A 25,861-nucleotide genomic window follows, 5' to 3' on the forward strand; every position below is an offset into this window, starting at 1 on the left:
GTCTTCCATGTGGATAGCAAAGATCCAGGTACTCAGTCAGCACCTGCTGCTTCCCAGATTGCACATTAGTATGGTGTGAGCTTGGACTCAAGCCATGTACTCTAATATGGTATGCACGTATCCAAAGTGGCATCTTAACTGCCATGCCAATCACCTGCCCAAAGTCCTTTACAAATATATTGAACTGGGGCTGGTGCTGTGGCATAGTGGGTAAGGCCGCTGCCTGCAGTGCTGTCATCCCATATGGGCGCCAGTTCTAGTCCCGACTGCTCCACTTCTGATCCAGCTCTCTGCTATGCCCTGAGAAAGCAGAAGTTGGCCCAGGTACCTGGGCCCTTCACCCACATGGGAGACCCAGAAAACACACAAGGCTCCTGACTCCTGGTTTTGGATTGGTGCAGCTCCAGCCAATGCTGCCAATTGGGGAGTGAACCAGCAGATGGAAGACCTCTCTCTCTCTCTGCCTCTCCTCTCTCTGTGTAACTCTGACTTTCAAGTAAATAAAGAAATCCTTAAAAATATATTGAACTAAAAACAAACAAGCAAAAAATATATTTAACTAACTGGTGACTAACTTACTCAAGGGAAAATGCATATTTGAAATTATAAATACTAGTAAAGTGATGTGGGCAAGCCACACCTGTCGAACGGAACCTGAAGGAGGGAGTGGGAATGAAAAGAGGGACAAGGTCGCAGAGAATGGAGCCAAGACAACAAGGCTGATCAAGGCTCGTTTATTCCAGCGTCTCAGTGATATTTTATACATAACCAGCTGCAGCTCAAGGCAACACAGAAGTGAACAACACAGGCAAGCAACTTATCAGGCTTTCTGCAACACAATCATAACGTAGTTAATTTTAGCGGAGTGTTCTTGTTTGATCATTCTCCTAGAGCATGGGAATAGGTGACTTTTTTTCCTCCCAGGAATTCCACAAGCCAAGACTGACCTTGACTTGTCTATGACGTGTTTATGGGCTGCCTACAGTAAAGGAGACTATTTCATGTGCTTTGAGTGATGAATACTAGGGGTTCAGTATATTATAGCAAAAAGTTCTTACTGCCTGTATGCACGTGTTTGTCACTGTGTATTTGGGTACCTTTTTGAACATAAAGGAAAAGTATATTTCCAATTACACATTATAGTTTCATTTGAGCAATGCGACTGAGTGCTGGTGAATAGGATGTGGTCAGAGGTAATCAATTCTGAATCTGATACTTCAAAGATGCAACCCTTTCTTCTTTGTCTTGTAATCTACTTGGTAGATCAGCCACAGATGCTTATGCAGCAGAAGGAACTTCGATGTTGGATCTACTGCCTGGGCAGGAACTTCAGTTATGGCTTCCCTACATGGCAGTGGGTGAGACATGAGGGAACTTAAGAAAATTCATGGAAAGTGAATTAAAAGCATGAGTTTGTTTTGATATATGTGTTCTTTGCAAAAAAGGCATTTTTGTAATATATGGAAAGTACATAAGGTGAAAAATACATTTTTATGAATTTCAAATTGCAGTTGCACCAAAATAAAGCCATATATTTAATTCTGTTTTATGAACCTTTAAAATGTTTTTATATTTGTTTCTTTGAAACTTAAAGTAACAAAGAGAACTACTTCCATCCTCTGGATCATACCCCAGATGTTTGCAACAGCCAGGACTGGGCCATTCTGAATTCAAGACCAAGAAACTCCATCTGGGTCTCCAATGTGGGTGGCAGTAATCCAACCACTTAGGACATCATCTTCTGCCTCCCAGTAGAATTAGTATGAAAATGGATGAGAAGCAGAGGTAGGACTTGATCCCAGCACTCTGCTGTGACATCTCAAATGGTGCCTTAACCTGTTACACCTCAAACCAGCTATTCTTTGAATGTTTTGAAGTACTTGCATACTTTTATTTTACCAAGTATCTGATATTCCAGGTGTGACTTATTACCTCCACAGTATCTACTTTCTCTGTCCAGCAGAGAATATCATGAAAAGATGATTGTGAAAAGAAATATTAGCAAAGACAAAACAAATCTTGAAATATGAAGATTAATAAGGAAATGGATTTCAGAGGATTGAAACTTGAGATGGTTTTTCTAGCAGTGGCAAATATCTGATAAAATGCTTATTTAGTAGATAGAAATTGTGTGATAGCAGATGACTCCATGAAATAAATCTAAGACAATAGTGTTCAGCAATGTGATGATTTCTAGGATGGGAAAATTTGTTTTCAAGCCTCAAAATTAAGCAACCAATATACTGAGACTTTGACAATGAAAATTGAGTAAGACTTTTTAGGAAAATAGTATGCTATAATTTAAGGACCACATTGAAGGAAAGGCTTTTTTTACCATCATTTTCCCACTGTTCTAAGGACATTCCCTTTAATTTGAGACGAAGAATCATGAACAGGAGAGAAGGAATAAAAATATGGTTCATATCTGTCATGCAAATTACTTCTAACAAGGTACTGTTTGGAATCAAAGTGACAAAAGGCCCACTGGGTCTTTGAAGATTTTGTTTAATAAACCATGAGCCTTAATTTACTTGCCATTACCAAAAACCTTGATGAGGCTGGAGCCATGGCAGAATTTGTATAAGGTGGTATCAAGATCACTATTTCACAGTGGTTTCTCAATGTCGGGAAATACCTCCTCAAAATGACTAAATAACTACAGTGCCAATACACATAACCACAAAAATATATTTTTAAAAAAGTGAGAAATATTCCAGCTCCAAAATCCCTAACAAAAGTGAAGTATTCACAGCAGACTCATAGAATGGCACATCTCCTAAACAGCACTATGGCCTCAGATTCAGCCCTTAAGGCATTCAGATCTGGCTAAAAAGTCCTTGAGAGTTTCTCAGGCATGGAAAGCTAAGACACTGTGGCAAAAAAAAGACCTAAATGAAAGATCTCTGTTAGTGAAATCCCAGTGGAAAGAATGGGCCATCAAAGAAGGAGGTACCTTTCTCTGAAGGGAGGAGGTAACTTCCACTTTGACTATGGCCATATCTAAATAAGATCAGAGTTGGTGAACTCAAGAGGTTTCCATAGCCTTGGCAGCTCATGACAAGAGGCCTCAGGTGATTACTGACATCATAAATAAGAGTGTCAATTGTTAAACCAACAACAGGTGTCACTGTGCACTTACTCCCCATGTAGGATCTCCATCCTTAATGTGTTGTGCTATGTGAATTAATGGTGAAACTAATACTAAAACAATTCTCTATACTTTGTGTGTCTGTGTGGGTACAAACTGTTGAAATCTTAGTAAATACTAAGCAGATCTCCTGTATATAAAGATAATTGAAATAAATTGTGATGAAGAATGGGATGGGAGAGGGAGTGGGAGATGGGATGGTTGAGGGTGGGAGGGAGGTTATGGGAGAAAAAGCCGCTATAATCCAAAAGTTGTACTTTGAAAATTTATATTTATTAAATAAAAGTTAAAAAAGAAAGTGAAGTATTCATCCAGCGGAGAAATTTGGTGGGATGCCTTTAGGAGAAAAGCTGAAATCAGGGGGATGTGGTAAAGGATTGTTGGTTTTCTGGAAGGTACATTGATGCTGGTGGGGCCTAGGAAGTAACTCACACAAGTTACCAGCTCATGCACTTATTTAATAGCCAAGAAATACAATGAGGAAGATCCACTGGGAAGAGAATCCAGTGTGAATGCTAGCAAAACTAAAAGCAAAGTAAAGAAAGTTCAAATATATGATGAAAAGAATAAGAGAAAGGAAGTTTTCAGAAAACAGACAGGATCCATCTTTTAGTACAATTTGTAAACAATATACAACACCTTAGAATCATGATGCTAGAAGATTCTTCCTTGCCTGTCCACTAACAACCTACATAGAAGCTACATAAAAGAGCATAAAAGCCACTGTGCTCCAACATGAATGTGGAACAGGCACAGTAGCAGTGCACCCACAGAGCAACAGAATAAAAAAGCAACATGAAGAAACAAGAAAGACATGATCACAAAACATGAAAACAAAAAATCTAGCATTGCAAGGTGATCTGACATAGTAAAACATTAGATTGTGAAAAGACAAAATGGTCAGAACAACTCAAGTAATAGAAAAAAAGGAAAAAAACAAAAAGGAAAATAATTAGAATTCAGTAAAAAAAGAATTAGAGAAGAAAAAAATGACTATAGAAAGGAAAATTAAACTGAAGGTAATACAAGAGTGAAGATAAAGAAAACATATTTGAGGGATCGGTGCTGTGGTGTAGTGGGCAAAGCTGCTGCCTGCAGCGTCAGCATCCCATATGGGCACCAGTTTGAGTCCCAGCTGCTCCACTTCTGATCAAGTTCTCTGAGATGGCCTGAGAAAGCAGGAAAACATCGAAAGTCCTTGGGTCCTGCACCCACATGGGAGACCAGGAAGAAGCTCCAGGCTTCTGGCTTTGGATCAGCACAGCTCCAGCCATTGTGGCCATTTGGAAAGTGAACCAGTGGATTGGAGACCTCTCTCTACCTCTCTCACTATCACTCTGCCTTTCAAATAAATAAATCTTTTTTTAAAAAAGAAAACAGATTTGAGAGGATACCAAGGTTGTACATAGAGAAGATAATTTAGCAATGGTGACAACACAGAAGCAAGTTGAAACAATGGAACAGAACACATACTGAAAATCTAGAGTTAAAACACTTTAAGTGCAAAATATACTTGATCACCTATGTTTATGCAGTGCAAATGTGTTTAAGATTCAAACATTCAAAACTTAGACATGTTCTTATAAAACATAACATTGAAAACTTAGACATGTTCTTATAAAAGTATTGAATGTGTAAAGCAAAGGAAGATATTATGGTTATCTAGAAAGCTAGGCACTGATGAGAAAAATGAATGGTAATGTGCCACGCCCACAGCTGTGATACCCGCGTGGCAAAATGTTGCTACGTTGGAAGTCTAAAGCTGCAGGGTTTTGGGGTGAGCGCTTTGTCGAAGCGGAGCCTCAGGCGATTCCTGTGTAGTCCGCGGTTGTAATGACCCTCGACTCACAGTAGGGGAGCCGAAGACTGTCCTTGCTAATTTTGGGGGGACACCGTGTCTCTGCTCTGCTGATGATCTCATTATGCATTATCTACCAGCTGTGTTTACACTTTACTGCTTACCCTCATAATTCTCAAAAACTAAAAAATAAAAAAAAAAGTTTCCCGTAAGCCAGGAATACAAGTCAAAACATATCATTAGGTTCCCATTGTAGTAACAGAAAAATGTTAAGGTTACTCAAAGGTTATCTCCAGGTACCTAGAGGGCAAGCAAAACCTTGGACAGTTATTCCCCTAAACAGTTCAGTAAATGAAACTAAGTCAAAGGTCAATTCTCATCCTCAGTAAATGAAACTAAGCCAAAGGTCAATTCTCATCCTCAGTAAATGAAACTAAGTCAAAGGTCAATTCTCATCCTCAGTAAATGAAACTAAGCCAAAGGTCAATTCTCATCCTCCGTAAATTGTCTAAAAACAATGTCCCCACTATGTTCCTCATAAAACCACTCATATGACATCATTGTTTTAACTCATTTTGTCAACCTTTGTGATAAAAGTTTTACATTTGCCTACAGCATTGTTCTTTACTATATAAACCCAAGCCTTACTACAATAAATCACAACAGTAACATACGCATAACGTGTGTGTGTCTGTCTGTCATTTCCCCGCCGATTTCTGACTCTCCTGGCTCTTCGTCCCTTGTTCTCCCCAGTCTGTGACTCCGCGAGAGCCGGTTCGCGGCAGGTGGCGCCCGAACAGGGACCTGAAGGACAGGTAATCTTTCTCTTTCTTTCCTCAGAGTTAGAAGCGGCTCTTACGAGGGATCTGCAGTCCCACCGGCGAAAATTTACCGGTTAAGAGTAAGTAATCTTGGGAACCATGGGGCATTCATTGTCAAAGAAGGAAAAGATGCTAGTTGTCATGCTACGGAAAATGCTAACTAAATCCGGATTTCCTGTCTCGGTAAGAACAGTAAAAACTTTTACTTCTTTTCTCAGAATGGTTAGTCCTTGGTTCCTGGAGGGAGGCTCTTTAATCTTAGAGGATTGGAAAAAGGTTGGCAAAGAAATGCGTAGGTATGTGCGAAACCAAGGGGAAAAAACCTTGCCCCCACAAGCATATCAACTTTGGTACCAAATTAGAGAACTTTTGGCGGAAACCACGCAATTTGAAGGCTTGTGCCGTGAGACAGCCTCTGATACAGAAAAAACTACAAATTATAAAATACCAGATTGTGGTCCAGGGGGTTCCAGGCAGCGTACTCCTTTGATGGCTTCTGCACCTCCTATGGTGTATAATGCCATAAAAAAGGATGAGAAGGAAGATGATGATTATAGCGAAGTATATTGGAAAGAACTGGAGGATGTAGAACGAGAGGAGGACGAGGAGGATGATTATAGAGACCACCATAGGCCTCCTCCTATTCCTATGCAATCTATGATGAGGAAGCCTTCCAAGCCTAGAAGGCACCCTCCTCCATTACCCCCTCCTCCAATGGGCTTTAAAGGTGCCATAGCTGAGGCTCGAAAAAATGGGGATGTTGCCTTTGGCATCTTTCCTGTTGTAGAGACCTCTAAAAATGATAAAGAACCTACCTGGGAACCCCTACCTTTAAAAACGCTCAAAGAACTTCAGAGTGCGGTAAAAACTAGTGGTGCTACCGCGCCTTACACTTTACAAATTGTGGACATGCTAGCCAGCTTATGGCTGACCCCTTATGATTGGATACAAACAGCTAAGGCTACTCTTAATCCTGGGGATTTTATCCTTTGGAGAACAGAGTATGAGGGTAAGTGTAAAGAAACTATTAACCAAAGTATCAAAAAAAGAGGCCCTAAGCCTACAATGTCTATGCTTATGGGGTCAGGGGAATATGCCCCCTTAAATACTCAGCAAAAAATTCCAAAAACATTTTAAAGTTAATAACCAACAATGCAATATACGCTTGGCGTAACATTCCCCCTACAGGAACCAACCCAGGAACATTGGCAGGTATTAGACAGGGAATGGAAGAGCCTTATCAGGATTTCATTTCCAGATTAGAAGAAGCAGTAATGAGGATGCTGCCCCCTTCTGAGGGGACAGACATGCTCTTAAAACAATTGGCTTGGGAAAATGCTAATCCATTGTGTCAGGATTTAATTCGGCCTATTAAAAAGACAGAAACTATTCAAGATTATGTAAAAGCATGTTTAGATGCCTCACCAGCTATAGTCCAGGGAATGGCCTATGCTGCAGCTATGAAAGGTCAGAAGTTCAGTACATATGTTAAGAAAACATACGGAGGAGGCGCCAAATCATCATCTATGGATGTTTGTTATAACTGTGGTCAACCAGGGCATATGCAAAGGGAATGCAAACATCCTAAGGAGGATGCTAAAAAGCAAGGGCCGCCGGGGCTGTGTCCTCGGTGTAAAAAGGGAAAACATTGGAAATTTAAATAAACAGCATTTTATATAGGGGCCACTACAAAAAATTTGGTAACAGATAAAATAGAATGGCTGACTCAAGAACCTGTGTGGGTGAGTCAGTGGCCCCTAACAAAAGAAAAAATACAGGCTCTTGAGCAGCTAGTAAAAGAACAACTAGAAAAAGGGCATTTAGTAAAATCAAAAAGTCCTTAAAATACACCAGTATTTGTTAAAAAAAAATCAGGTAAATGGAGGCTCTTACAAGATTTAAGAACAGTCAATGCAGTCATGAAGGACATGGGTCCTCTGCAACCTGGACTGCCATCTCCGGTTGCTGTTCCTAAAGGATGGAAAATTATTCTTATAGATCTACAAGATTGTTTCTTTACTATAAAATTGGATCCGGCAGACTGTGAACATTTTGCTTTTAGTGTGCCTTCATCAAACTTTAAACAACCTTATAAAAGGTATCAGTGGGTTACTTTGCCACAGGGCATGAAAAATTCTCCTACTTTGTGTCAAAAATTTGTCGATAAGGCCATGCAAATAATAAGGAAAAAATATGCTACTGCATATATAATTCATTATATGGATGATATATTATTGGCTCATGAAAATTCTGCTATACTAGATGATTTGTTGTATGATACTATTCAAACTTTAACTGCTCATGGCTTGGTTATAGCCCCTGATAAGGTACCAAAAAATCGACCTTTAAATTATTTGGGACAAATTATAAAAGATAATTATATTGTTTCACAAAAGATATCAATTAGAAGGGATAGGCTAAGAACATTAAATGATTATCAAAAATTATTAGGAGACATTAATTGGCTAAGACCTCATTTAAAGATTACTACAGGAGAATTGAGTCCCTTATATTCCATCTTGCATGGTGACTCTAATCCTAAGTCTCTAAGGACATTGACGCCAGAGGCTTTACAGGCATTACAATTAGTTGACGAAGCCTTATCTAAGGCACGTGTACATCAAATAGATTATGTTGTGCCCTGGTGTCTTTTAATTTTTGCAACAGCTTATACGCCTACAGCTTGCCTATGGCAGGAGGGAGTCTTGGAGTGGCTTCACTTGCCTCATACACAGGCAAAGATGCTTACAGATTATCCTTATTTATGTGCTTTACTAATTACCAAAGGTAGAGCTCGCTCTAAAGAATTGTTTGGCAAGGAGCCAGCCACTATTGTCACACCCTACAATAAAAGTCAAGTAGAGGAGCTAATGCAAAATAATAAAGATTGGGTCATAGCGCTGCAAAACTATGCAGGGCAGATAAAATATCATTATCCAAAACATCCTATCATAGAATTTGCAAGACACGTAAAATTGGTATTTCCAGTCTGGTTTTCGCCGCAACCTTTAGCTAAAGCTCAAAATATTTTTACTGATGGGTCATCTTCAGGTTGTGCTGTGGTTTATTCTGAAGAGCACGGTGTGTATGTTAAAAGTGGTGAAAAGACTTCCGCCCAACAAGCGGAAATTAAAGCAGTCATATTGGCCTTTACAAAGTTTCCACAACCATTTAACCTTTATTCAGATTCTAAGTATGTGGTTAATTTATTTCCGGCCTTAGAGACAGCTCTCTTATCAGGAAAATCACCCATTCTTACTCTATTAAGACAATTACAAAAATTAATAAGAGAAAGAACAGCAAAGTTCTTTATTGGACATATAAGAGGCCATAGTAAATTGCCAGGGCCTCTGGCAGAAGGAAATGCCATAACAGATATGCATACCCAGTCTATTGTAGCTACAGTGCAGGAGGCATTAAAAAGTCATAATATTCACCATCAAAATGCAGCCTCTTTACGAAAAATGTTCTCTATTACTAGAGAACAGGCAAGACAAATAGTAAAGCAATGTACTCATTGTCCCCCAGTACATCATCCTCCAAAAATGGGTGTAAATCCCTGAGGTTTAAAAGCTAACATTATTTGGCAGATGGATGTAACTCATGTGTCTTCTTTTGGTAAGTTGGGATATGTACATGTGACTGTTGACACCTTTTCTCATTTTGTGCATGCTTCTGCTAGAACGGGAGAAGCAGTAAAAGATGTTATTCAACATTTAATTCAGTGTTTTCAAATTATGGGCATTCCTTCTCAAATTAAAACTGATAATGGACCAGCTTATATCTCTAAAGCATTTGTAAATTTTTGTGCCCAATGGCACATAACTCATATTACAGGAATTCCTTATAATCCTCAAGGACAGGCAATCATTGAAAGAACTCATCAAACATTAAAACTACAATTGGAACGCCTTCAAACTGCTAATTCTTATTTCTCACCCCATCATATATTGTCTCATTCATTGTTTGTTTTAAATCATTTAAATGCTGATGGAAAGGGCCTTACAGCGGCCCTACGACACTGGGACAGGGAGGTCTATAAAACCCCCCTGCCCAAAGTCCTCTGGAAAGACCTGTTAACAGGAATGTGAAAAGGTCCGGATGTGCTAATCACCTCGGGACGAGGCTATGCTTGTGTTTTCCCACAGGATGCCGACTGCCCCATCTGAATCCCAAATAGACTCATCAGGGCGGTCCCCGGCACAGCGCCGCAGGCAGCGACGCTGGAAGAAACAAAAAAAAAACGCATAAAACATCAGATAAAAAAATTGAAAATAATCCAGCAGAGGCAAAAAATCACCTGGACGATGGTCCGTCACCTAGCTCGAAAAGCCAAGGAGCTTCTCGCTGAGCAGGGAAGCCTCGCACAACCTCTTATCTTTTTGTGGATTTTCTTGCCTTGATTTCAACTCCAAAAATTGAGGGGACTTCATATTGGGCTTATGTTCCTAATCCACCTATTGTGCAACCTGTGGGGTGGCTGGATAGGAAACCTGTAAAAGTGTTACAATGTTTTCTACTCATTGTCATAATAACTTTAAGTCGATCTGTGTTACTCCGCTACCATATAATTCTTCAAAATCTTGGGAGAAAGTGAAAGCGCATTTGCAGGGTGTCTGGCATAATAATGATGTTACGCATAATTTAAACGCTTTGCAAAAGAAAATTACTGTTGCTAGTCAATCAAGGCTACAAATAGGGGATTTACAAGATATAGCTACTAGTTTAAAAGCAGAAATCAAAAATTTAAACCCCATAAATTAAAAAAACTACCTCATTTATATAGGGATAGTGGCATTAGTAGTATTGCTAATTATAATTTTTCTTCCTGGAATTCTAAAATGCATATTTGATTCTTTACAGAGCGTCCAGCAGGAAGTCTTCGAGCTTCATTTTAAAAATAAAAAAGGAGGAATTGCCACGCCCACAGCTGTGATACCCGCGTGGCAAAATGTTGCTACGTCAGAAGTCTAAAGCTGCAGGGTTTTGGGGTGAGCGCTTTGTCGAAGTGGAGCCTCAGGCGATTCCTGTGTAGTCCGCGGTTGTAATGACCCTCGACTCACAGTAGGGGAGCCGAAGACTGTCCTTGCTAATTTTGGAGGGACACCGTGTCTCTGCTCTGCTGATGATCTCATTATGCATTATCTACCAGCTGTGTTTACACTTTACTGCTTACCCTCATAATTCTCAAAAACTAAAAAATAAAAAAAAAAAAAGTTTCCCGTAAGCCAGGAATACAAGTCAAAACATATCATTAGGTTCCCATTGTAGTAACAGAAAAATGTTAAGGTTACTCAAAGGTTATCTCCAGGTACCTAGAGGGCAAGCAAAACCTTGGACAGTTATTCCCCTAAACAGTTCAGTAAATGAAACTAAGTCAAAGGTCAATTCTCATCCTCAGTAAATGAAACTAAGCCAAAGGTCAATTCTCATCCTCAGTAAATGAAACTAAGTCAAAGGTCAATTCTCATCCTCAGTAAATGAAACTAAGCCAAAGGTCAATTCTCATCCTCCGTAAATTGTCTAAAAACAATGTCCCCACTATGTTCCTCATAAAACCACTCATATGACATCATTGTTTTAACTCATTTTGTCAACCTTTGTGATAAAAGTTTTACATTTGCCTACAGCATTGTTCTTTACTATATAAACCCAAGCCTTACTACAATAAATCACAACAGTAACATACGCATAACGTGTGTGTGTCTGTCTGTCATTTCCCCGCCGATTTCTGACTCTCCTGGCTCTTCGTCCCTTGTTCTCCCCAGTCTGTGACTCCGCGAGAGCCGGTCCGCGGCAGTAATGAGGGGTTTCAAATTATCTGAAACTACAGAAAGAAAATGTAAAACCTTAAAACACCTCTTAAACAGATGTGCTTAATGAGAATCTTTTTTAAAATTACACTTCACAAAGACATTTATAATTTTTTAACCAAAACTTTAATCCCAAGGATTCTCACAAAAACCTATTACAAATGACAGCATGAAAAAAAATCTTGCACAGTAACTCAAAGTTCAGCAGCTCTACAATGTACCCTTAAACTGGCAGGACATTGGTATTTTCTGAAATCTCAAATTTCCCAATAAATACTGTTATATAAACAGCTATGTATTCTATATTGCAATTACATAAGGAACTTATCACCTAGACAAAGGTAAACTTCCTCAAAACTTACTAGATTCTAGACCAACTAAGACAACCTCTGCCCAGAGTTAAGACTAGCTGGGTTTTTCCAAAAACCTCTAATCTATTTTAACGGTGCAGCTTTTTATTTTTACCTGCTGGCTTGCGTCACAGCAGCTCCTAAAGACTGCTTGCTCATCTACAGCTTCATACTACATACCAGCCGAGGGAAAAAGGACATTTTAGTTCAGTTTTTGACAGTGCTGTTTCTACAATATTAAAACATCACACTTTGTTTAGCTGGGCAGGATTTAGAGGTCATCAGTCTTTGCAAGACTAAAGCTCAAAAGTAAATTCAACCTTGCTTAAGGGAACATTGTAAAGTAACAATTCTTGGTATCACATGCCTCATATGATCCATTTCAAACCATAGAGAATGACAGCTTTTTGTGTGTCACTGTTCCAGGAGACAAATTTGAACAGCTAAAACATCTTAAAAATGCACCAAGCTTATGAAGTCTCAAACAAAACTTGAATTTACTGTACAAACTCCTGTCAAATGAAGTTATTTCCTGTACACCACTTCTCTTGCAAACGGATCTTCTATTTTCTTTCATTTGACCTAGATCGGCTACGAGACCTAGAGAAGGATCGGGATGGCTTGTGATTTCTCTCCCGAGACAGTGATCTTTCTCTTCTCCTATCTCTAGAAAGGGACCTGCTACGGCTGTGAGAGAAGCTTCTCCTTCTTGGAGATCTGTGGCGAGGTGGAGGACTCCTTCTATGATAATCATCTCGAGGGCAACAACCCCAAGAGGGAGGTGGGCCACGATTTCGACTTCCCTTTTCACCATTCCACAGTTCCACTCTTACACGGCAGGCACACAGCGTTCTTCCATCTAGCTCTCGGGCGGCATCAGCAGCATCCAGGGGGTCTTCAAACTCAACAAAAGTGAAGCCAGGAGGGTTTCTTGCAACCCACACACTTTGGAGTGGTCCATAATAGCCAAAGGCCCGTTCAAATTCGGTCTAGTTGCCATTGTTTCCAAGATTACCTACATACACCTTACAGTCCAATGGACAGGAATCACGATGCATTTCTAAATCTTAGGTTAGAAGCGCGGAGGCTCAACTCCACAAGCTCCCAAGGATCTTCCCGCTCTGCACTACTCCGCTCCGGCCCGGCTCCCGCAGATACTCCCTCTCCTTCGGCGTCCACGAATGGCCGACATTTATAATTTTATTACTTTTTTCTGTACGATAAAAGCCATGTCTTTAACATGGTTTCAAGGACACAATTATACTAATACCCTTATGGATTAGGATTAATTTAAATTTTATTTATTGAGAGAGAGAGAGAGAGAGAGAGAGAGAGATTGATTTATCTTCCATCTGCTGGTTGACTTACCCAAAATGGCCAAAATGGCCAGCATTGCTCCAGGTCAAATCCAGGCATGTGGAACTCCACCCAGGGTTCCCACATGTGTGGCAGGAGGTCAACCACATGGGCCATCTACTACCTTCCCAGGTACATTGGAATCAGAGAACCTTATTGGCCCTTAGATATGGAGTGCCTGCATTTCCTGCGGTGGTTAACCCAATGTACCACAACAGCAACTCCAGATTATTTTAATTTTACATATGGGTCTTTCATTGATCTTCCAGCTATGGAATTCTACAATAGAAAAGCATTTATCTTTCAGATTATCCAGATCCAAACATGTGTAGCATACTATTAGGGAATTGGATGTCATATTTGTTAAAATTCCAATGCCCTGAAAGCCACTCTAGAAATAATGGTATTTAGGAAAAAGGCCTCATTATTTTAATTTAGGCGTAATTTTTATTAAAAGGCATCTGTTTAAAAGATGACTATAGCTGAAGAAAGAACCTAGGCTAAACAACTTTAAGTCTGGAAAAATATTTTTAATTGTATTTAAAGTATGCAGTTTTCATATAATTCATATATACAGATTTTGGAACATATTTTAACTTGATTAATACAGGCAGGCTGTCAGTTATTTATGATGCCATTTCCATGGCTTAAATCCCCAAACACAAGCCACCTCTCTCCTATTCACAACCTTTTCTGCTTTTAGTAGTAACTGTTATCCATAGTTTTCATTTTAAAATAAATGACAAAAGCAGTAGGAATACTCCTTGAAAACATAAACAGGCAATCAGGAAAAGTGGCTTATAAAGCAAAAGCTCAACATGATAGGATAATGAATTTGTGTTCTGTGAAAACTGTTAATTGTAGGATAACAGGTTGTCAGTAAAACAGGATGCTTCAAATGTAAATAGCCACAAAATATTGCTTGTAAATGTTAGATTTGTCTCTATGAAGCTGGTTTTAATGATTATAATGATGATTATAACGGAGATATAAAAAACTGGTTTTTAAGACTTTAAAATAATAATTTCTGTATTAATACAATATTTTTCTATTCAATGAAACATAAACATAGAAAAAATTATGGATATCAATAAAGAAAATGATACAAAATGATTCCAGTTAAGAATACACAACGTCAAGCACTTGCATTGCAGTACTGTTGGTTAAGCTACCACCTGTGATGTTGGCATCCTCTGTGAGAGCTGGTTTGGGTGCCTAATGCCTCACTCCTAATCCAGCTTTCTGATAATGTTATTTCTAGTGCCTCCAGCAGCAGAGGATGGCCCAAGTACATGGGAGACTCAGATGGTGTTCCAGCCCCAGCCATTGTGGTCATTTGGGGCAATAAACCAGAAGTAGAAGATCTGTTAATCTCTAACATTGCTTTTCAAATAAAATATGTTGGCAACAACAACAAAAAAGCAACAACAAACACTGTGAAAAATCATTTGTGGTCTTTTAAAAATACTTATTTATTTCTTTGAAAGTCAGAGTAAGAGAGAGAAAAAGTCTTCTATGCACTAGTTCACTCCCCAGATGGCTACAACTCTCACAGTGGCTCTAATTTGGGTGCAGCGATTGGTTGGGGATCAGCATCCCACACAGGGTCAGGCAGTGGTTTTAATGGTGGCTTTGGCTCAAGCATGGATTCAAAATCTTCTGGCTGGGAAATGTAGACCATGGGCTGTGGTTGATTGGTTAGAATGGTGAGAATTCAATTTTTTCTAAACTCATGGTAAGTCTATTGTAAAATACATATGTACTAAGAATTTTCAAAATTAGTTTGTTCGGTGTGGAGTATATTCAGCAATATTTTTGACATTTTTCTTTAAAAAAAAGGAAGAGCTAAAGGAATTTTATAAGTTTTGTTACATAAAGGGTTGAAATAGTGAGTGGTTGAAAGTTGAACAGCTGTTTGCCTGATTGGTAAACCAACAAACTATAATTGATATTGAAATGTTTCTCCTGTAATCTCTTATCCCTGGACTTGTCAAGTGAATTCTTTGCATGTTCAAAGTGGAAACCATTGATTTAGAACTACATTTTTTTCTCCTTGTTTTAATTTGATCCCCACCCTATGGATTTTTTCCTTAGGAAAGTCTTCCTCTCGGGAGATCATGGTGTCACGCAGTGTTTGGTTCTTTAGGTTTTGTTTTTAACTCTTGTCTCCCCTCATATAAAAGTACGATATGAAGCCTTCATTTAATCTCTGCAGTTCATCTCATTTCAAACGTTTATGAAAGAAGCACTTCACTGAAAGTAGTGCTGTAAACATTCTGCCATAGGAATACTTCTGTCTACATGCTTTCTCTTTCAAGAATTGGTCGTCATGCTGTGTGAGCTGTGTCTCTGACGGTGGGTGTCCCATTTTTATCCAGTACTCTTTATTTCATGAAGGAGTTGTATCAACGTTCTGAACGCAAGGCTGTGATATGGATCCAGAAGGCTGTTTGAACTTTTGAAACCTTGTGTGGGATTGATGGTGGTGCCAAGGCATGAAAGGCTAGTATGAACGAGGGAAGAAGAGAGCGTGTGCAGAGACTTGGTGGTGCATAATGGATATTTTTTATCTTGGCGAGATGTGTCTCTCAATCCTGTGGCTTTGGTGCAATAGTGTACAGAGAGCAATGATAGCAAATAATGTATGAATGTTTTATTTTTTATTTTTTATTTTTTTAAATTTTTTTTAACTTTTATTTAATGAATATAAATTTCCAGTGTACAGCTTATGGATTACAATGGCTTCCCCCTCCCATAACTTCCCTCCCACCCGCAACCCTCTCCTCTCCCACTCCCTCTCCCCTTCCATTTGCATCAAGATTCATTTTCAATTCTCTTTATATACAGAAGATCAATTTAGTATAAAGATTTCAACAGTTTGCACCCACATAGAAACACAAAGTGAAACATACTGTTGGAGTACTAGTTATAGCATTAAATCACAATGTACAGCACATTAAGGACAGAGATCCCACATGAGGAGCAAGTGCACAGTGGCTCCTGTTGTTGACCCAACAAATTGACACTCTAGTTTATGGTGCCAGTAACCACCCTAGGCTGTCGTCATGAGTTGCCAAGGCTATGGAAGCCTTCCAAGTTTGCCGACTCTGATCATATTTAGACAAGGTCATAAAAGACAGAGTGAGGATAGTAACCAATGATCCTAAGAGTGGCATTTACCAGGTTTGAACAATTATACAGCATTAAGTGGGGAAGAGGACCATCAGTACACACAGGTTGGGAGTAGAGCCCTTGGTGGTAGAGGTTATGATTACAAAGGAATGAGGCCCAAGTGTGCTAGACAGGGTCTAGTACAAAGGACAGAGTCATTATTAGAGGAGCTAAGAAAGGTGCTGTCTAAGCTACAATTAAGTTTTCTAATTGAGAGGCAAATAGAACCTGACAGAAGGGGCTTGATAATAATCTGGTGGGCTTTAGGCCTTTAAGTTAAGAGGCCCTGACCTATCTCTCTCTTCACATGGGGTATATCCTAAGGGAGGTGTGAACCTCCTAGGGGAAGGCACCCTGTTGACTTTCAACTTAGCTGGCCTGGGAGGAGAGCTGGCCAGGTAAAGGCAGGGGGCATCTCTAACAAGAAATTTACAGTTCTGCCTGCAATGTTGCTGACCCTACTTGACCATCCCCTCAGCTGCAGTGGTCCCTTTGGAAGTTGGGCTGAGTGAAGGGCTTTTCAGCTTAGAGCCAATAAGATCTGTGGCTCTGACCTGGGCATCCTTCGATTCCAGGGCAGGTCCATTTCCAGTGATCCAACTCTTGGCAGAGCTGCCAGGGCTCTTCACAAGCTGACTTCTGCTGAAGCCCAGGCTTATCACATTGAAAGCCACTGCAGTAGACTGGCCTGTTGGGTCTCCTTGAGGGCAGATCACTGTACAGATCAGCCATTACAGGCCTGCCACCCATTGCTTCTGATGCCTAGCTTTCTTTTCCTCCTGGTTTGTGTTAAAGCAGACCAGAGGATGCAAGTCAAGGGAGTGCCCATGTCCCATCTCTAATCTTCAGTGGCCTGAACTACAAGTCTATAGTCACAGACATGTTCTGTAGTAGTTTTTCTAAGGTAGACAATGCCCATGAGGAAAATTATATTCTCACTTTAAAACTTTCTTTCCCTTTTGTCTGAAAGGGAGGTTTTTTCTACTTACTGCTTATTTCACTGATGGCGAAGTGAATCTAGCTATGAGATTATTATTTAAGTTCTTATTTTGGCTATGCTATTACAGAAAAATGTTAGCCATCTCTTTTATAAGGTCTAAAGATTAAATTGTGCGTCCTACAGATTCCCTCATAATATAATTGGTTTCCTACCTTGAAGAGAATAGAGAAATGAAAGAACAAGTTGGGCTTAGAATAGAGAAATGAGGGAGCAAGTCCTAGATCGCTTGCTGACAATAGCAATATCACATGAATACTTGGCAACCAGTTTCAACCATTAGATAACAACTTAAGAAAACATTTACCAGAAGGTCCAATGCCTTCTATAAATTTTAAGAATCATGTATTTGAAAACACCTCTTAAATATCTAACATGGTGTAGTTTGTTTAACCAGTAAACTTAAGCACAACCATATAAAATGTTTTTAGTTTCTTTCTACCAACACGTTTAAAACATATGATACACAGATTCAGGTCACACAAATTAAAATGTATCTTTGATTGATTTTAGCAGCTTAAATTTATGGACAATCTTATCTATAAGCCATTTAAAATAAAACTCTTAATAAAATTTCCTATGTGGACATACAATATGTACACACATATAACATAGCATAGTAGACCAATATAGCAATTTTAATAATAGCTTTTAAAATCTTTAACTCTTTTTGTAGATTGCCAATTGATTTGAATTGCTTTTTTGTTTTTAGTAACCTCAGTTAACCATACTTTCTCTCAGTTGGTACTGTTAATACATTATTGGCTTCATCTGTTTACAGAGCCATCCCAAAGTACTGAATACAATAGAAGTGGCTAGAAAAAGTCCATAGGAACCTATAGGAGGACAGCTAAACACAGAACCAACAACGCTTTAGTTTTATGAGCAGCAAATCATATATAACTGTGGATGACAAAAGACTTTAAGTCGCCATGTTTAAAATTATAAACTCATCAACCAACAAGAGGCACTTGCTTACTTCACAGTATTTTTGAAAGCACCTGTAGGATTTTACTAGTATTTAACCCTTTAGGCCTCTGGGGCTTTCTCATTAAGATAACCATCATGTCTAGTAACACAAGATCATTAGACTTTTTAATTCTCAAACATTTGTATTAATAGCATTTTCCATTATAGAAACTTAAAGTTTGGTACCACATCACATCTTGACAGTACTTCTAATATAATCCAAATAGCCTGATTGGTTGGTGTCTCTATAAGATGAGAGACATAGGTCCTTCGATTTTTTCAGTTGGGCCCAAACTGGAAAAACCAAAGTCCAAGATTTATTGGAAATTTTAGAGTCCAGATTGTTTGAAACTTTGACTTTTTGAATGCCTGTCAAGAATGCCAAGAAGGCTCAAAATCCAAAATATCTGGTTGAAATAAGATTTCTTAAAATCATGACATAACATAGACCAAATTTGATCATTGTTACAAGGTGATTATTCAAATCTTTGAAAATAAGCACACATTTAAATAACCCATAGATCTTAATAAAAATTCAGCTGTTTTTGAACAATTAGAATTTAACAGACATCAAGAGAACATAATAGATTACTTTAACACATTGCTTTAACAGAGCATCAGAGTTTAATTCTATGTCAAAGAGAAATTGAGCTTCCTGTGATCTTTTGCTGTGAGGTTTCCTTCCTTTACCTTCTTTCATATTGGTGACCATGTTTCTGTGTTTCTGTGTGTAAGACATCTTTAAGCATCTTTTGCAGGGCAGGATGAGTGGCAACAAATTCTTTCAGTTTCTGTTTGCTATGAAAAGTCTTAATTTCACCTTCATATTGCATTCAAAAGACATCCATATCTGTTGGAAGACTTTAAGTGAGTTTTGTTGCTAGATAACCCATGTTGGCTGAATGTGTTACGTGAAATGATACTTTTATCCCCTGCCCCTTTGTCAACTGCTGTGAATGCTGTATGGTGTGTGTTTCTCCTGTTACTGATCTGCAAGTGTGGTCATGTGAACTGAAGCTGCTGGGGTGAGAACATGGACTGAGCTTGTGCTGTGCTTTGCAAGAGTACTTGGAAGCAGAGTTCCCCAGTGAGCTCAGGTGTCTCCAAGAAGGGTGGAAGTTCAAATGTCTGTTAGCTACCCATAAGAATGCTGTTTGCTGCAGTTCTGTGTCCTGTGCTTGGACGCTTTTTATAAGAGTTGTCAATGTTGTAAATTCTTAAATAAAACTGATTTAAATAATAAAAAAAGAAGTATCCCTTTCATAAACTTAGCTAAAAGTGTCCTAAATCAAATATTAATAAAGGAAATCACATATAAAACATAAAAAATCAATAGCAAGCAATGCATAATAAAAAAATGCAAGAGTGGTTAAGATTCCTTACAAGTCACCCAGGCAGGTAAAAAACTACAAGAAGAAAATCACATGCTCCCTTTGGTTACTTGTTTAAAAGCATTTAATAAAGTTCAACATGCAATTAAAAAAAAAGTGAGAAAAGAGTAACAAACAAAACACAGCCATAATGCAGAGAGTTTTGTAACCTAATCAACAGCGAAAGGAACCTACAACAAACACAGCTAATACAGAGTCGTTTAAATCTTTTTCCCTGAGAGTAAACCTAGAAGTCGGCCCAAGCGGTGGGAGAGGGCACCATGACTGGTTGGCGCTGGAGCGGTGGGCCTTGGAGGGCCCTGGCGAGTCTGGGTTTCAATCCAGGGCTGGACTTCCTCCTTCCATGTTTCAAGGCCATGAAGGGCTGCGAAGGGCAGGGAGTTGGCCCAGCAGGAAACCTCGACTTGGTTCTAAGAGCCCTGAGGTTGAGAAGGAGTGACCGGAAGTGATCTTGGGCTGACTAGAGCAAGGCCTGAAAGGGAACAAGCAGGTCCCCGGAGGGAGGGGACTTTCCAGCAGACGGAGCAGGGAAAAGGTGGAAGACGACGTGGGAGCGCCGGGCTTGCTGGGGTGGCTGCTGCTGGGAGCTCTGGATAGCCCAGGGGAGGGAGCGGGGAGTTCGGTGTGGGATAGTTGAGCTGGGAGGACTCGGGCTCCAGAGAGCTGGCCAGGGGGTATTCTTGGCAGTCGGGGCAGCAGAGAGCCAGGAGCCAAGGGTGTGAGCGATAAGTTGTGCAGACAGTGCCAGTGGGGGGTGGGCTCTGCGCTGGGAGCTCTGGGTTTGGAGTTTCCTCGCTGTCTTGGCGCGTTGAGTAGAACCACACTCCGTGCCTTTGTACAAGAACCAGTGTCTCCTGAGGCGCGGAGGGAGCCAGCATGGCCTGGGCTCTGAAGCTGCCTCTGGCCGATGCGGTGATGGAATCCGGACTGGTGCAGGACTTCGATGCTAGCCTGTCCGGGATGGGCCAGGAACTGGGTGCTGGAGCCTATAGCATGGGTGATGTCCTTGCATTGCCCGTTTTGAAGAAAGAAGAGTCAAGTTTGCCTGCTGATAATGAGAATAAAATCCTACCTTTCCAGTATGTGCTTTGTGCTGCCACCTCACCTGCTGTGAAACTCCATGATGAAACCCTGACATATCTCAGTGAAGGACAGTCTTGTAAAATTCGAATGGTAGACAATAGAAAACTTGGAGAACTTCCAGAAATTAATGGCAAATTGGTTAGAGTAAATTCCACTCAATGGTCCATGAGAGAAGGCTACAGTACACTGAACATCAGCAGCTGGAGGGCTGGAGGTGGAACCGACCTGGAGACAGATTTCTTGACATAGATATCCCAGTGTCTGTAGGTATAATCGAGCTCGGGCTAATCCAAACCAGCTAAACACAGTAGAGTTCCTGCGGGACCCTGCGAAGAGGACATCCGTGTTTATTCAGGTGCACTATGTCAGCACAGAGTTCACTAAGAGGAAGCATGGTGGAGAAAAGGGTGTGCTTTTCCGAGTACAAATCGACACCTTCAAAGAGAATGAGAATGGGGAATATACGGAGCACTTGCACTCAGCCAGCTGCCAGATCAAAGTCTTCAAGCCCAAAGGTGCAGACAGAAAGCAAAATCAGATAGGGAAAAAATGGAGAAATGAACACCCCATGAAAATAGAAATACCAGCCTTCCTATGACACGACCATCCTCACAGAGTGTTCTCCATGGCCCGAAATAACATACGTCAATAATTCCCCATCACCTAGCTTCAACAGCTCCCACAGCAGTTTTTCTCTTGGGGAAGGAATTGGTTCACCAAACCACCAGCCAGAGCCACCCCCTCCAGTAGCAGATAACCTCTTGCCAACAACCACACCTCAGGAAGCTCAGCAGTGGTGGCATTGAAACTGGTTTTCTACATTCTCAAGGCTTTTCACAGACTTCCCAGGGGCAGATTTATTGAAACCAGAGGTAATGGGATTCAAATTTGTGGCCCTGCAGATGGAATCAGGGTTTTTAATTCATTAGAAGGCTGGATGGTGGCTGGCACCACAGCTCACTTGGCAAATCCTCCACCTGTGGCGCTGGCACCCCAGGTTCTAATCCCTGTTGGGGCACCAGGTTCTGTTTCCAGTTGCTCCTCTTCCAGTCCAGCTCTCTGCTATGGCCCGGAGAAGGCAGTGGAGGGTGGCCCAAGTGCTTGGGCCCTGCACCCACATGGGAGACCAGGAGGAAGCATCTGGCTCCTGGCTTTGGATCGGCGCTGCGCGCCAGCCGTAACAGCCATTTGGGGGATGAACCATGGAAGGAAGACCTTTCTCTCTGTCTCTCTCTGTCTAACTCCGCCTGTCAAAAAAAAAAAAAAGGCTGGATGGTGCATCCAAGGTTAACCATTTATGTTTGTCAGGAATCACTGCACTTGAGAGAGCAGCAGAAGCATGAGGATGGAGACTCAAATGGTACTTTCTTCATGTACCATGCCGTCTACCTGGAAGAATGACAGCTGTGAATTGACAGAGAAGATTGCTCAAATTTTCAGCATTCCCCCGCACCAGATTAGCCATATTTAGAAAAAGGGGCTGACAGGGATCCATGTGCTCATCAGTGAGATGATCAGGAAGAAGCCTGTTTTATTCTGGACACAATGAAAGCAGAAACCAATGATAGTTACCATATCATACTTAGGTGTGGGCATTCTGTGCTCAGAGGCTACCGCTTCCTTCACCTCTTGCAATCTGACTTCTTCGAGATGGGCATGAACTGTGATCTGCAGGCACCTCACCCATCTGTGTATGGAGGAGTCTGGGCCATGGAGGCAGAATCCCAGCCGTCTGTGTTGGCTCAAGCTTTCGTGGTACACACAGACCACTGCCCAGCATGCAGCTCTGCAGCTGTTTCCTAGATACAGTTTCTGGATCCTGTGGCTGAATGTCAGTAGAAACTCCTCATCATTTAGGGTGTTTGTAGGGCATGATGATGAGGAGTACTGTGTGCTGTTGTGTGGAAAGATGTTATATGTAATATGGAGCCATGTGATTTTTACCGAATATAAAAATGTACACCTATATTCCTAAGACTAGGCTCTCAGTCTCCTTTGCATTGAACATGTGAGCATCTCTGCTTTTTGCCACAGTTGGTCTTTGAAAACTTCACTAGTAAGGAGAAATATGGAGATAATTTTTCTTTTGGTTCCTCTGTAGTGTTACGACTAGTAATAATTTTAGCTAACACTCAATGGGCCAGGAAGTGAGAGAAATTCTTCATGGATTGTCTTGGTCAATCCTCTTAATAAACATGTATGTATGTAACTGCAGGTGAGGCCAGGGAGACACGTAGTGGTGCCCTTGTAGGATGCGACAGAACAGGCAGCTAGTATGTAGTGATGCTGAAATCCAAACCCAAGCACCATGGCACTTGTTCTTCACCATCCAGCACCGACAATGCCTCCTTTCACAGCTGTGCTCACCTGGGTTTCCTATTGTGGCTCTTCTGATGAATAGGACATAACCTGCATGTGAACTGAGGGGTAGCCACTGGGAGAGGCACACCACACCTACATGATGATGCACAAATTGAGTCTTGCAATACACAGATGCTTTTTTAAGTGTCATCAGTTATCACAATCAGAGAATTTTAGGTTTTGAAAATTTGGGATTATCTATAACCAAAACTCACTGTGCTTGAATGACATTCTCAAAATGATTTCTAATGACTTAGGCTAATCCCTGCTTTCATGTTCTCTTCTTTGCATCTGCTCTTGGTTTAGAATGTTCTTTTAGGGGCTGGCATTGTGGCACAGTGGGTTAATGCTTTGGCCTGACATGCCGGCATCCCATATGGGTGCCGGTACTAGTCCTGGCTGCTCCTTTTCCAATCCAGCTCTCTGCTGTGGCCTGGGAAAGCAGCAGAAGATGGCCCAAGTCCTTGGGCCCCTGAACCCACATGGGAGACCCAGAAGAAGCTCCTGGCTCCTGGATTTGGATCGATGAAGCTCCAGCCATTGCAGTCAATTGGGGAGTGAAACATTGGATGGAAGACCTGTCTCTCTCTCTCTCTCTCTGCCTCTCCTCTCTCTGTGTGTAGCACTTTTATTCATGTAGTGTCCTTTTATTCATGTAGTATTCTTTTATTTAAGCTTTATAAGAAATTTATTGCAATCCCATTGACATTTTCATCATATGTTTTCTTCTTCTTAAGAATGATTGTGTGGTGTCTGGGTGTGTTTGCATGTGTATAACTGTATAGCCATTGGTCTTCTCTTTTCACATGAAAAGTATATCCAGAAATCTCTTCACAGAATATGTGGAAGTGAACAAAGTTCAAATATTCTGTATTAGATTTGGATTTGTGTATGTGTGATGCATTTGATATTTTTTAAAAGATTTTATTTATTTATTTGACAGGTAGAGTTACAGACAGTGAGAGAGACAGAAAGGTGTTCCCTCCATTGGTTATTCCCCAAATGGCTGCAACAGCCAGAGCTGCACCAATCCAAAGCCAGGAGCCAGGACATTCCTCCTGGTCTCCCATGTGGATGCAGGGGCCCAAGCACTTGAGCCATCCTCCACTGCCTTCCCGGGCCACAGCAGAGAGCTGGACTGGAAGAGGAGCAACTGGACTAAAACTGGCGCCCATAAGAGATGCCAGTGCCACAAGCAAAGGATTAACCCATGTGCCACAGTGCTGGCCCCTTTGACAACATTTAAATGTTTTTTATACAGAAATTTTTGTTCATTAAAATTAACCTGAAACATGAAAAAAAAAAAAAAAAGAGTAAACCTACACCCCGATGCCTGCACTTATCTCTCTTCATCTTTCTACTGCAGGAATAGTCAGTGAAGTTTAACAGCAAAAAAGAAATTCTAAGGTGTTGAAGTCAATTTCTGAGCAGTCACATATGAATATATTGGATGATTATATACAGGGCTAATCCATGAAATATAAAAACAAATACAACTGATAAATGAGATTCATGGAAAGATACACACACACACACACATATACAAGCAATAACAAACAGAAAATAATATTTAAGGACAGTAGGCAAATGAAAAAAAATGGCAAAAGAAAGGGAAATGATGAAATTATATGATGTCGTTAAACATTCTTTAAAGCAATATTTAAAAATCACAAATGTCTCAACAGAAAAACATGTCACATATACAATGGAAAAGGAAGGCTCAGCTGCCAGTACACAGCCAGTAGACTGTAACTGACCTGAAGCAGGGTCCTGCACCCTCCAGGTAGGATCCTCTGAGTGACAGGGACCAGGGAGCAGGAGGGCGCCCAGCAGGAGGCAGGACCAGGGGTGAAAAGCCCTCCCACTGCAGGCAGGGCGGAGCCCTGGAGAATGAAGTTTCAGTACTGATCCCAGGTCTCCCTCTTATTTTTTCCCATCTTGCACGTCAGCGCTGTGGAGGATGGTGATTGGTTGCATCCTTTGTGACGTAGTACGTGCTCATGGTTATCTGACCTGTCCAATCAGGAGCGGTAGAATAAACGCTACATAATCGCGCAGGATCTTGACGCCATAATCTGTCCAGTTCTGCAGCAGAGAGAGGTCTGAGGAGGAGGCGGAGCTTCTGGGAGGTTCGTCCCCCGTCCTCCGAGGGTCTTTCCCCACAGGATTCCGCACCCCTCAGAAGCCGTGAGAAGGTGAGTGCAGGGCGGGCGTGCAGAGATGGGGAAGGCGGGGAGGGCTCTGGAGTCTGTGGCCCCATCTCGCTGCCGGCCCAGCACTGCCCTCAGCCCCTCTGTCCACAGGGTCGGGGCTGGGCTGGCACCGGACCCCAGGAGTCCTGTCCCTTCCTGGCAGGGACTTGTGGGCCCAGGAGCCGGGGAGTCGTCTCTGGGCAGCTGCGTGGCGGCAGCCTCGCGTCTTCCCGATAGTGAGTGGGGACCAGGTGGTCGCTAGGGAGAAAGCGGGCTGTGTGATGGGGTCTATGCAGGCGAGGGGCTGTTGTTCATGGGGTGCTCAGTTCTTCCCAGGGTGACCTGACTCCCCCAGTTTCCCAAAGATGTCGGAATCAGGGACTCAGTCCCGGACCTTGGCCTCTCAGCATC

General features: G+C 41.2%; 2 pseudogenes; one reads left to right on the forward strand and one right to left on the reverse strand.

Annotated features, from left to right (window-relative positions):
• Window positions 1-11,770: 11,770 nt before the first annotated feature.
• On the reverse strand, window positions 11,771-13,105 carry LOC133777052 (serine/arginine-rich splicing factor 3-like; annotated as a pseudogene).
• A 7,585-nt stretch (window positions 13,106-20,690) lies between these two features.
• On the forward strand, window positions 20,691-22,700 carry LOC133746961 (alpha-globin transcription factor CP2-like; annotated as a pseudogene).
• Window positions 22,701-25,861: the final 3,161 nt, after the last annotated feature.

Source organism: Lepus europaeus, chromosome 18 (assembly GCF_033115175.1).
Source record: "Lepus europaeus isolate LE1 chromosome 18, mLepTim1.pri, whole genome shotgun sequence".
Lineage (NCBI taxonomy): Eukaryota > Metazoa > Chordata > Mammalia > Lagomorpha > Leporidae > Lepus > Lepus europaeus.